Raw genomic sequence first — 12,768 nt, 5'->3', positions numbered from 1 at the left:
TCACAAGTCAGGCCTCCATATTCTGCACTGTTCTCAACATTCTTGTCTCCCAAGCCCATATAGAACAGGTCACCAAGCACTGAACACTCAACAGCTTTTCTTGTACAAAGTTCCAAAGTCCCCAATCGTCCCCAAAATGGTACGGTCATGTCTGTCACAGCAACACCCTTATCCTACCATCATCTTGCCTTAGTTGAGGTTTCCATGGCTGTGAATTAGTACACTGCCACCCCTCGTGATGCTCCTACTCCCCCCATAACCAGAAAACACCTTCTCTCCAAAGAGTGGGAGAGCGTCCCTCTGACCTTTGCTACCTCTTAGCCCCAGCTCCTACTGCCTCACAATAATCCCCGCCCCCCATCTCTCTCTCTCTCTCTCTCTCTCTCTCTCTCTCTCTCTCTCTCTCCTTCTCTCTCTCCTAAAATTCCTAGAATGGCCGGCAGAGAAAGTTTGCCACAGTGTCTTACTTTTACGGTGTTGTTACAAAACACAGATACCAGGCTATATATTTTTGGGAATGGAGGAAAGTGAAATACAAGAAGAAGAAGAACACAGATTATCTCTTATTATCCTATCATAATAAGTCTTGTTTGGGGGTGGGGGGTTGGGAAGATCACTTAGGAAGCAAATGGCGTGTGCTGTTTTCTATCCAGGTCTCCAAGCCTCTGAACCTGCTACCCACTCTATGTCCTCTGTGGTCATTCCAACTCTGCTGCCAAACTGATCTGTTGGAAATACAATCTCATCCCACGCATTGTCTGCAGAAACAGTGGGAAGGATGTTATCAGCTCTGGAGTTAGAATGTGCTGATGGCTAATGAACTTCGTGAGTGCAGTAAGAAGACCTGTGTTTTACACTTTAAAAGGATTTTATAGGGGCTGGAAAGATGTCTCAGAATTTAAGAGCACTTGCTGCTTTTGGAGAGGACCCAAGTTCAGTTCCCAGCACCCACATAATGGCTCTTAACTGCCTGCTTTTTTTTCAGTTGCTGAGGATATGACACCCTCTACTGGTCCCTGCAAGCCCCTGTATGTGATAATACACACACACACACACACACACACACACACACACACACACAAAGTAATAAATATTTTAAGACAATGTTATGCTTCTCAAATTATACCTCACTTTAATAAAAATGAGGTGTCGCCATACTTCTCCCTCAGAGTTCAGTTCCAGATCTTCAGAGTCTTCCAGAATATGATCTTTCATTTTCACTCTGCCCTCATCTCCCCTTCTCGGGCACTCCTCTCCGTCCTGAGTACTCAGGCACCTGCCCTCTGGACATGCCAGTTCCTCAAAGTGAAGCCTATGGCTCCTATTATCCAACCCATCCCACACTCACTTCAAGTTCAAGTCCCACCTTGTAGAAAGCCCCAACCTTTATCATCTTTCCCGATTCCAAACCCTCTTTGCATTTAGTGTTGTAACTTTCATCTATCCAGTGAAAAAGAGAAAACTTCTTATGCTCATCTTTGTAATCCAGTGTCCTGCATGGCATCTGGCACCGAGTAGACAATTTTAAAAGTTTATGAGTAAATTAATCAATTGCATCTCCGTTATACTTTCAGGGAATCCTATATGCTTAAGTTCTTTCAACTGGAATGTAAAATCCCATAGGAAGGGTCTAGATTGAACGCTCAGGGGCTTTCTCTTCCCTCAGTGAAAACCGTAAAAGTTTTATTAAGGGCCTACATGTGCCTAAAACTCTGCCGGGCATCAGGGATCAAAGTGGGACTTGAGATTTTAACCTTTCAAAATATCTAGAAAACAGTAGGAAGACAAACACACAAGTAAATACTCTACTGTGGTAAACACACCATGATGGAGTAAAGGGCTTGGGAATCCAGGAAAGTGTCCTCAAGAAGCAGACATCGAAGCTGAACTGTGGGCATGAGGTGGACAACTAGATAACAGGAGGGAGGCATTATCAAGAGCAACTGTGAGGTGCTCACGGCAGTGGTATGAATGTCTGTAGGTGGTTCAGTCCCCTCCAGCAAAGGTGACTAGAATAATGGCCTAAAGGCCACATCCCGCCAGTCACCTGTTTTATTTGAACACAGCCCACTCACCCACTTGCGCACAGTCTACTCTGCCTTTTCACGACAGAAAACCATGGATTACCCCATAACACTGATGCCACTATTGCTCCCACAGCCATATTTTGCCACAGCTGTCATTATGGTGGCTCATTCACAGCTGGCTAAGAATGTTAGTGACTTTCACCCTCAGCAGCCTACATAGATAGCACCTTCTAACACTATGGAAGCCAGACATCAGCAAGGAAGCTTCCTGGTTAGTGCCAACTTGATTTTTCCATGTCCTCTGGTAAAATTGGGTGGGGTCTTCAACTGTAATGTCTTACCATCAAGTTCTGGTGGCCAACCAAGAGCACTGGCAATCGCCTTTTTATTGTTTTGTGGGTTTCAGTGATACCCCTGATCAACAACCCGAGGGGAGGTATTCCACACTTGGCACTTGGAGTTTTATTTGTCAACCTATGGCTTCTGGAAGGAACATTACCTCTGTGTATGGTAACCGGCAAAACTCCTTCATATGAAGAAAACCTATGAATGTTAGAAAACAGTAGATTTACCTGTGGCATTTTCAGGCATCTGATGGAGGAAGGTCATTGGCTAATAAAGAAACTGCCTTGGCCCATTTGATAGGCTAGCCCTTAGGTGGGTGGAGTAAACAGAACAGAATGCTGGGAGGAAGAGGAAGTGAGCTCAGATGCCTTAGGCAGATGCCAGCCTCTCTTCTCTGAGGCAGACTCGATGAAGCTCCGACCCAGGATGGATGTAGGCTAGAATCTTCCTGGTAAGCACACCTCGTGGTGCTACACACATTAATAGAAATGGGCCAAGCAGTGTTTATAAGAATACAGTTTGTGTGTCGTTATTTTGGGGCATAAGCTAGCCAGGCAGCCGGGAACTGGGTGGCAGGAACGCAGCCCGCAGCTCCTACTACGGGCATCCTTAGTGTTATTTATTCCTCCCCCACCTCCTCCTCTACCTTACCCTACTGTCCCTCACACAGCTCAAATCTCCCTCCCCATTATTCCCACGTCTCCCTTCATATCACTAGCATTCTACCTCCCACTGCCCTTTAAGGTCCTCCCCCCTCACCACCAATGGTCCTTTTCCAGTCCCCTGGATTTTACAGACACTCTGAATTAAACACAGACTTAAAGATTTAACAGTCAAATCCACATATGGTAAGGACATGCAACATTTGTCCTGGGTCTGGCTCACCTCACTCAGTATAATGTTTTCCAGCTCCACTCACGTACCTGAAGATTTCATTTTTCTTTATAGCTAAATAAAATTCTTTTGTGTATAGGTACCCCATTGTCTCTATCCATTGATCAGTTAGTAGACTTCTGGGCTATTTCCAGGTCATAGCTATTGTGAACCGAGCGGTTACTAACATGAATGAGCATGTCTCTGTATACGAATTTGAATCCTTTGGCTATATTCTTGTTGTGGGAGCCGCGGGCCGCTTCCCACCACCGGGATAGCTTTACCCGAAATAATTGCACGGAAACTGTATTCTTTTAAACACTGCTTGGCCCATTAGTTCCAGGCTCTTATTGACTAGCTGATCTAACCCATTTCTAATAATCTGTGTAGCCCACGAGGTGGCTTACCAGGGAAGATCTTAACCTGCGGTTGTCTGGAGTGAGAGAATCATGGCGACTATCCACTGCCTTCTTCCCAGCATTCTGTTCTTTCTACTCTGCCTACCTAATTTTCTGTCCTGTCAGAGGCCAAGCAGTTTCTTTATTAATTAACCAATGAAAGCAACAGATAGACAAATGACCTACCTCTATCATAAGGTTTTGTGATAGATTTATTTCCAGTTTGCTAAGGGGCCACCACACTGATATCCACAGTGGCTGCACATTTTGCATTCTTAACAACAGTGTGTGAAGTGTTCCCTGTTCTTCTCCAACCTTGCCAGCCCTTGTTGTATTTTGTTTTCTTAATCTTAACCATTCTGACTGAGATGAGCTCATGGTAGCTTTAGTTTTCATGTCCCTGATGGCTGAGAATGGTGAGCATTTTAAAAGTCTTCCTTAGCCATTGTATTTCTTTATCTGTGAACTTTCCATTCAGTTCTGCAGCATGCTATTTAACTGGGATGTCTGTTTCCTTAGCGTTTAGTTCTTTGAGTTGTTTTAATATTGAAGACACTGCTCCTCTGTCAGATGGGCATCTGGCAAAGCTTGGTTTCCTATTCTGTAGGCTGTTTCTGTCACTTAACAGTTCCCTTTGCAGTACGGATGCTTTTTAATATCACAAAGTTCCATTTGTTGATTGCTAGTCCTGTTTCCTGGGCAACCAGAGTCCTATTCAAGAAGTCCTTACATAACCCTACATCCTGAAGTGAACTCCCTGCCCTTTATGAGAAATTTCAGAATTTAACCTCCAACATTTTGTGCCTTTGATCTATTTGGAATTGATTTTATACTCTATCTGTGTGTAGAGATCCTGTTTTCCCAATAGCATTTGTTAAAAACAACTGGTCCAGAGTTTCATTATCATTTTATGAGACTATAGGTTGTTTTTTAGTCTACTGGGGAACAGTGACCTTTTCTTATGCATTCAGACACACCTTTGGGGGGGGTTATGGTTTCAATGCTGGAATTTTCAATGATTTCCCAGAAATCACTAGAATGTATCTCGCATATGTGCAACCCAGTAGAGTTTGGAGTCTGGTGGTGGCCTATCCCATGGCTCAGTTCTGAGCATCAGTGGCAGGGTGCTTAGGAAGATTCATGTAGGTGCAACCTTGGCATATGTAAAAAATTCGTAAACAGCATAAGGGTTTTTATACAATGGCTCCTTTCTGAGAATTTCTTGGCTCTTTGCTTGAGTCTCCACTTTCAGACTTCTGGCCAGACACCAGGGGTCTATCCCTACCCAGTTGTATCTTTTCTGTGGCTGCTGTTTGATAGGATAAAAGGATAGATTACTGAATCTACTCTGAAAAGAAAAAAATGGAGGATATAGATATGATCAGATAAAAAGGTAGATTATTGAGTCTACTTTTAAAAAGCAACTACTAGTTTTAGTTTTGCATTGGATTGGACTTATGTATACTGTATACAAATTTTGTATATTGATACAAATTTGAGATTAATTTTGTTAAAACATACTGTACATATGTTTCTAATCTTGTTCAAGGTATTGTACGTATACAGCTCATTTAACAATGTAATGAAAATTTCTAATCTTTGAAAGTTATTATCACTAAATGTTTAGGATAATAAAAAATGCAGGTTAGTAACTAGTCATCTATTATAATCGAACTTGTAGTCATATTAGGTATGTTTTCAAGGTCAAACAAAGATATATTTTAGATAGATGGGTAATCTTCAAACACTTAAGAGATCTACAGAATATGGCATTTAAGATGTTTTAATAACATAGGTTCTTTTTTATGACAATGAGACATGTATGCTCCTGGCACCACCATTTGACTTTAGAGAAGAGAATGAGCATCAAAGAAACTCCATACAGAGTTTGCTTTCTTTGTGGCAAACGTAAGTCACTGGGCAAGAAAAAAATGCCCTTGCCTCAACTGCTGACAGTATCCTGTCCTAATTGGACAAGGAGGACACAAAAGAAAATGACTGTCAAACATTGTCAAGACAAGGAGGGACAGCCCTTCAGAATATCCTGCTTCACAGAAAAGTCTGTTGGAAATCCTGGGCCTGTAGGTTGAAGATAGATCCCCCAACATTGCAGAGGAACTTTGGGTGACTGTTCAGACAGCCAGCTGTTTCTGTCATTTCTCACTTTTTTTTGGAAGTCACTTGCATGCACATCCTGCTTACTCAGTTACTATTATTTCCTTCTTGGGTCTCTGAGGGAGTTGAAGATTAGATAGTTATATTTTCCTTGCTTACCTGATGCAGAAAGCAAGTTATGATAGAAAGTAAAGTAGGTACAAGACTTTGGACTCACCAAGATAGGATAAATATGAAGTATTTTCTCTGAATTTGTCAAATGCAAATGGACTAGACATTGTTGATATATTTATTGTCTATATATATTGTATTTGGTCATTGTACTTATTGTATATAGCTTTTCTTATATTAATTATAGCCTTCTTTTTATTTTAGATAAAAGAGGAAATATAGTGATATTTCATTTGTATTTTGATAAATAAAGCTTGCCTGAAGATCAGAGAGTTAAACAGCTTTCCTGGTCAGTCTTACAGACCAGGCAGTGGTGACAAACACATTTGATCCCAGTAGCTACACTAGTTTGCCATAACAACTGGGCAGTCAAGGTCCAAATCAGGAGCAGAAGGAGAGAGAGCACGAGCAAGGAACTCAGGATCGCGAGGGGTGCACCCACACACTAAGTCAATGAGGATGTTCTATCGGGAACCCACTAAGGCCAGCTGGCCTGGGTCTGAAAAAGCATGGGATAAAACCGGACTTGCTGAACATAGCAGACAATGAGGTCTACTGAGAACTTAAGAACAATGGCAATGGGTTTTTGATCCTACTGCACATACTGGCTTTGTGGGAGCCTAGGCAGTTTGGATGCTCACCTTACTAGACCTGGATGGAGGTGGGTGGTCCTTGGACTTCCCACAGGGCAGGGAACCCTGATTGCTCTTCGAGCTGATGAGGGAGGGGGACTTGATCGGGGGAGGGGGAGGGAAATGGGAGGCGGTGGCGGGGAGGAGGCAGAAATCTTTAATTAATAAATAAATTAATTTAAAAAAAACAACTGGGCAGTAGTGGCACACATCTTTAATCCTAGCACTAGAGAGGAATATAAAACAGGAGGAGACAGCTCTCAGGCTCAGTCTCATTCTAAGGATTCTTGGAGGCAGGATTACCATTTTGAACTAAGGTAGAGGGAAGAGTCAGTGACTGGCTGTTTTGATTTTCTGACCATCAGGTTGAACCTCAAAATCTTCTCTGGGTTCTTATTAATCATGTTACAGCTATTTTCTTGTTTTTCTGTTTTGTTTTTTTTTTTCATTTTGATTCCTTGGCAATGAGAAAGCATCTTCTATTCTTTGAGTAGTCACTACAGATTTTTTTAGGTCTTAGATTAAATGTCATTTGCTCATATCTTCATATCAATTACATTACTGCTGTTATTTTCTCATGTGACAGATCATAACTTATAGCCACATTCATATTTATTAACTTAATATGTCTCTTCTACTTGACGGAAGTAAAATATCTGTATTTTTTCATTCTGCCTTATCATTATGTAATTTTCTTAAACAGTACACTATAGATACAATGATATTTATTTACTGCATAATTCTATTCTTTCCTCAACTCACACATCTGCATTTTAACTTATCCTCCACAAAGATGTGGAAATCTATAGATTACAATATACCTCTGCTCTGAAGAGTCAAACCTATTTTTATAACTTTATATTTGTAACGTATTCTTGTATCTATTTTGTCCTTGCGTGGTTCTATGAAATAGAGAACAGGAAAAGATAGAAATCCTACCTTGTAAACTCATGAACTGAGATTCAAAGTGTACTGACTGGTTTGTGTGTCAACTTGACACAAGCTAGAGTCATCAGAGAGGAAGAAGCTTCAATGGAGGAAATGCCTCCATGAGATCAAGCTGTAAGGCATTTTCTCATTTAATGATCAATGGGGGAGGGCCCAACTCACTGTGGGTGGTCCCAGCCCTGGGCTGGTGGTCCTGGGTTCTATAAAAAAAGTAGGCTGAGCAGGTCATGGGAAGGAAGCAGTAAGCATTCATGCCTCCCCCACCACCTCATGGCCTCTCCATCAGTTCCTGCCTCCAGGATCCTTCCCTGTGTGAGTTTTTGCTCCGACTTCCTTCAGTGATAAACAGCAATGTGGAAGTTTAAGCCAAATAAACTCTTTTCTCCCCAACTTGCTTTTTGGTGATGGTATTCTGTCACAGAAGCCCCAACTAAGACACAAAGAGATAACATATTTGCCCAAGGTCATAGTTGGCTAGTAACCAAACTGATGGGGAAGGACAGAATGACTGCCTCACTAGGAAAAAAAGTCAGCTGTCAGCTGTCTTAGAACTGGTCATTTTCTGATGTCTACTGAGAAGATGCTATTATTATTCAGAAGTCTATGTACTTAGGAATTGCCATATTTTGTTTAATTTAATAAAACTTTTAGAGATATTTCATTTTTATTTTCTGTTCAGGTTTCTATCTTTTTTTCTGAACATAAAGACTTATGCCCATCAGTTCTAGAAGATATTTAACCACAATAGCTTGTCTAAGTCTTCTTCCTGGACCCAAAAATAATGCGGTGCATAACTCACAATATGTAATAGGGAATATCAGATGGATTCGAGCCAACTCAATAAAAAGAAAGATGTTGAAAGTCATAAAGGAAAACTCATGAGAGCATGTCTCTATGATCTTGGGTATAATAGAACACATCTCAACTAAGACACAGAGTTTAAATTGTAAGGAAATGGTAAAATATATCCCATTAAAACTTAAATCTTTTTGAAAAACAAAACATTACATAATGTGGAAGGACAACACATAGCCTATGAAGGGACTTTCAAGGACGATTTACAAAAGCTTAGCCTTCCAAAAATAGGAAAGTGACGGCAAAAGCAATTTGAACATCATCATCCAAGAGAAAATAAGCACTAAAGGCTCACTCACCGATCCTTAGAAGTGAAGATATCCAAGTGTCCAACAAAGCCTCTCCAGTGCTGTGTGGGGTCACCAGGACCCAGGGAAGTGCAAGGTTGCTGGGAATCTGATTTTGAATCCTCAGAATAGTAAAACTCAAAACCTCTACCTGCTTTATGCAAAGATTTGTGAAAGGGAGATGTGCATTTCTTAGAAGAGAGACTTGCTGTAATCCCTTGAGTTAAATTTAGAACACATTTACTAAATTTGAAGATGTCTATATTTTACAATCCATAAAGATTTCCTTATAGAATAATTGAATAAGTCAGTTGGGCCATGGGCCTATAACACAGAGTACTCAAAGCTACTGTGTTAGGCTAAGGAGGTACCTCCATAAGAAAGTGCTTGCTTGTCTAGCATGTGTGAGGCCCTGGCTTTCATCACCAGTATCCTCCTCTGTTGGAGGGAGGCCACTAGTTAGTTCCCAGCCACTTAGCCATGAAATAATTACACAGAAACTGTATTATTTAAATCACTGCTTGGCCCATTAGCTCTGGCTTCTTAATGGCTATCTCTTATTAGTTTAACCCATCTCCATTAGTCTGTGTATCGCCAAGTGGCAGTGGCTTACCAGCAAAGTTTTGGCATGTCTGACTCTGGCGGTGGCTCCATGGCTTCCCCCTGACTCTGCTCTTCTTTCTCCCAGCATTCAGCATAGCTTTCCCTGCCTACCTAAGTTCTGCCTTGCTATAGGTCCAAAGCAGTTTCTTTATTCATCAATGGTAATCACAGCACACAGAGGGGACTCCCACATTACTCCTCACCCCAAAAAGCTGCAGTCAAGATGAAAAAAAGATGTTATACCTAAGTATACATTGGATCTTAAAGCAAGCTGAGTCGTATGGAGAAAACAAAACTTTCAACCACCCTTCTTACAGCAACATCCATTAATGTTCCATTGAGACTATGATACACCCATGAATATGAAGAAAGCAAAAAATCGATATAGTGCTGAGTGCTGAGGAGAGAGATGCCTGAGCCAATGATATAAACTGTTTCTGATTCCTCTCTCTTTCCCATGCCCTTGTTTTTTTCTCGTGTGATTATTCAAATTTGGGGTCTGTTAGCCTACCTTTTGAACCTGCTTTAATCAACGTAGGAAGCAATCATGTGTCAGTTGTCTCTTTCCCACCCCAACTTCCACTACAGGATGGACCTGGAGGATAAGACCTACTGAAAGATAGCCATCTATTTCAGAAAGTCAGTCATCTGTTCCTGCCAGCCAGCCCCAGATGCCAAGCCAAGGTCATCAGTTGTCCGCTGAATCTATGGCTGACTAGATATTCACAAACAAGCCAAAAAGAGCCCAGAAAAGCTACTAATGTGACCCACAGAACAATGAAACACAAAAGCCTATCAGCAGCTGATGCAAGAAAGAAGAAGAAAGGAAGTGGGTTGGCCTGTATCTATGGCACTTATAAAAGGAGTCCAAAGTCAAGGGCTGTGGTGCACATCTGTAAACCTAGCACTTGTGAGGTTCAGCAGGAGAATTATGAGTTCCAGGCAAGCCTAGGCTACACAGTGAGACCCTTACCAAACAAAAGAGAACCTTTACACAAACACAGCACAGCATGGTTTAACAAATGGAGAGACTAGGCGTACAAGTATGTCCATAGGTAGGTAGGTAGGCTCATAAATTTGATGAACTTTTCTACACTTTGGAAGTATTTTATAATAAAGGGGATTCAATTAGAAAATCTTAGACTAGTCAAGATTCTCCAGATGCTTCTGGGAAAGAACAGCAAACACTTTATCCCACTTCTCTCTGCTCACTGCTGCCCCCAAAGCAGCCCAAGTTGACCGTGAATTCTGACTGTTAGTTCTCTACTCTCACCCCAGGACGCCTGCTCTCTTCCTTCCTAGCTTTTAATCCTCTTGTCTCAGTTGCTCATCTGAAAATCAGGAAGCATCTAATCAGATCACCCACAAGGGAACTCTGGAGATAACCAGGGCTGTGAAGCAGGGCAGCTGCTTCGCCGCTGTAGTGGTGATGTGGGCAGACTTTAAATTCCCCAACTGCTTCATCCTATTGTTATGCCTAAAATTGAGGTTCACCTGATAAAAATATGCCAGTCCTTCCTGCCCCACTCAAGTCCAAAGTTAGTCACTTACCCTGTGACTTCCTCCTGACACTCTAACCTGCCCAACCCTTTGTATCTGAAACTTTCCATCCCTGACACAGGTGGTGCCCTCTGTGCCTGCCAAGAGGATTTGGGCTTGACCCACTGAGAATAACAAGGGCTTTCGGAAGATGGCATGCTCAGTGCCAGAGAAAGACAGGGCTAAGCCCACTGCTCTTAATGGATTTGACATCCCTTTTGGACCATGTAGTGCTAATGCTTCTATTTTGACCCCCACAGCACTTACGTCTGATTCTGCACTGGTTGTCTATCCTCGTCATACACTGGCTGGTGCTTTGAGTTACCATGTGTTCTTTCACCAACTCCTTGAGGACATCGTGTTTTAAGTGACTTAGCATCCCTACTATCTAATGAGAGGAAGGAAGGAAAGAAGAAAGGTCAGGCAGGAAGATTGGAAGAACAGGCAGGAAGGAAGGATAATAGCACACATTTATAGAATGACTATATGCCAGGTAGTCTGCTCATATTTGACCCTTCCAACTACTCAGTGAGGTAGATACTATTATTAATTTCCATCCAGCTTACCGATGAAAGAGCATGCTTAAGAAGGGTAGGTAATACGCCTAATGTAACAAGCCACCGTGCGTAAACTGGAGCCAGCATTTGAACCAGGTTTATGTAACTCTTCAGGCAGTGTTCCTGATTTCTAAGGCTATACTGTTGCTTGGATTAGAGACTTCTGAATATGATGAGCTAACAGAAAAAACAGGATTCAGTATAAAAGGAAAAATGAGAGAAATCTAGAAAGCATGGGAGAAAACACAGAGAGATACCAATCGACACATTTTCCTCATGGGTCACACCTAATCCATGACAATACCATTCCTGCTGGATAGCTAATTGTCTCTAGAGAGCACCTGTTTGTTGTTTTGCTAATGACTTCTAACTCTCAGTTTCTGTATGATCAGTGTGGTGGTCTGAGTAAGAATGACCTTCATAGGTTCATATATTTGAGTGGTCAGGAAATGACACTCTCTGTAAGGATTAGAAGGTATGGCATTGTTGGAGGAAGTGTGTCATTGTGGATTAACCAACTCAATTTGTTTGCTACTTTAGGGATCTTCAAAGTGATTGAAAGTGCTGCCAAAGGCCTTGTATTTCACTCCACTGGTGATGTAGGAGGGTCTTCTATCTATCTGTTGCTTTCATTGGTTAATTAATACAGAAAACTGCTTGGCCTGATAGGTCAGAACATAGGTAGGCAGGGAAGACAGAACAGAATTGTGGGAGGAAGAAAGCAGAGTCAGGAAGACATCATGAAGCTCCGGCCAGAGATGAACGTAGGTTAGAATCTTTCCAGTAAGCCACCACTTTGTGGTGCTATACAGATTACTAGATATGGGTTAAAGCAAGATGTGAAAATTAGCCAAGAAGAGGCTAGATATAATGGGCCAGACAGTGTTTAAATGAATACAATTTGTGTGTTGTTATTTTAGGTGTAAAGCTAACCTTGCGGGAGCTGGGTGGGATGAAAAACGGCCCTCCGCTCATCTTCACTACACACTGGGAGTTTACTAAACATTTGTTAGTTACGTTTCTATTGCTGATAAAACTTCGTGGCCAAAAGCAAGGCTATCAAGAAGGGAAGTCAAGGTAGGAACTCAAGACAGGAACCTGGAGGCAGGAACTGACATAGAAGCCACAGAGGAAAGTTGTTTATTGACTTGTTTTCTGTGGCTTGCTCAGACTACTTTCTTATACAACCCAGGACCACACACACAGGGGTGACACCACCACAGAAGGCTGAGCCTTCCCACAGCCCACAGACTTGCCCAACAGATGGAGACATTTTTTCAGTTGAGGTTCACTATTCTCAGAGGACCCTAATCTATGTCAACTTGACAAAAGACCTAACCAGAACAAAACATGATCTAGATTTGATGAAACTACTGCCTTTGTTGGCTTTCCCTGCCCCTGTGCATGTGTGTGCGTGT

Source organism: Microtus oregoni, unplaced genomic scaffold (genome assembly GCF_018167655.1).
Source record: "Microtus oregoni isolate MIOR12 unplaced genomic scaffold, Mior012 000002F_ref0000024, whole genome shotgun sequence".
Classification (NCBI taxonomy): Eukaryota; Metazoa; Chordata; class Mammalia; order Rodentia; family Cricetidae; genus Microtus; species Microtus oregoni.
Note: the sequence above shows the minus strand (reverse complement) of the source record.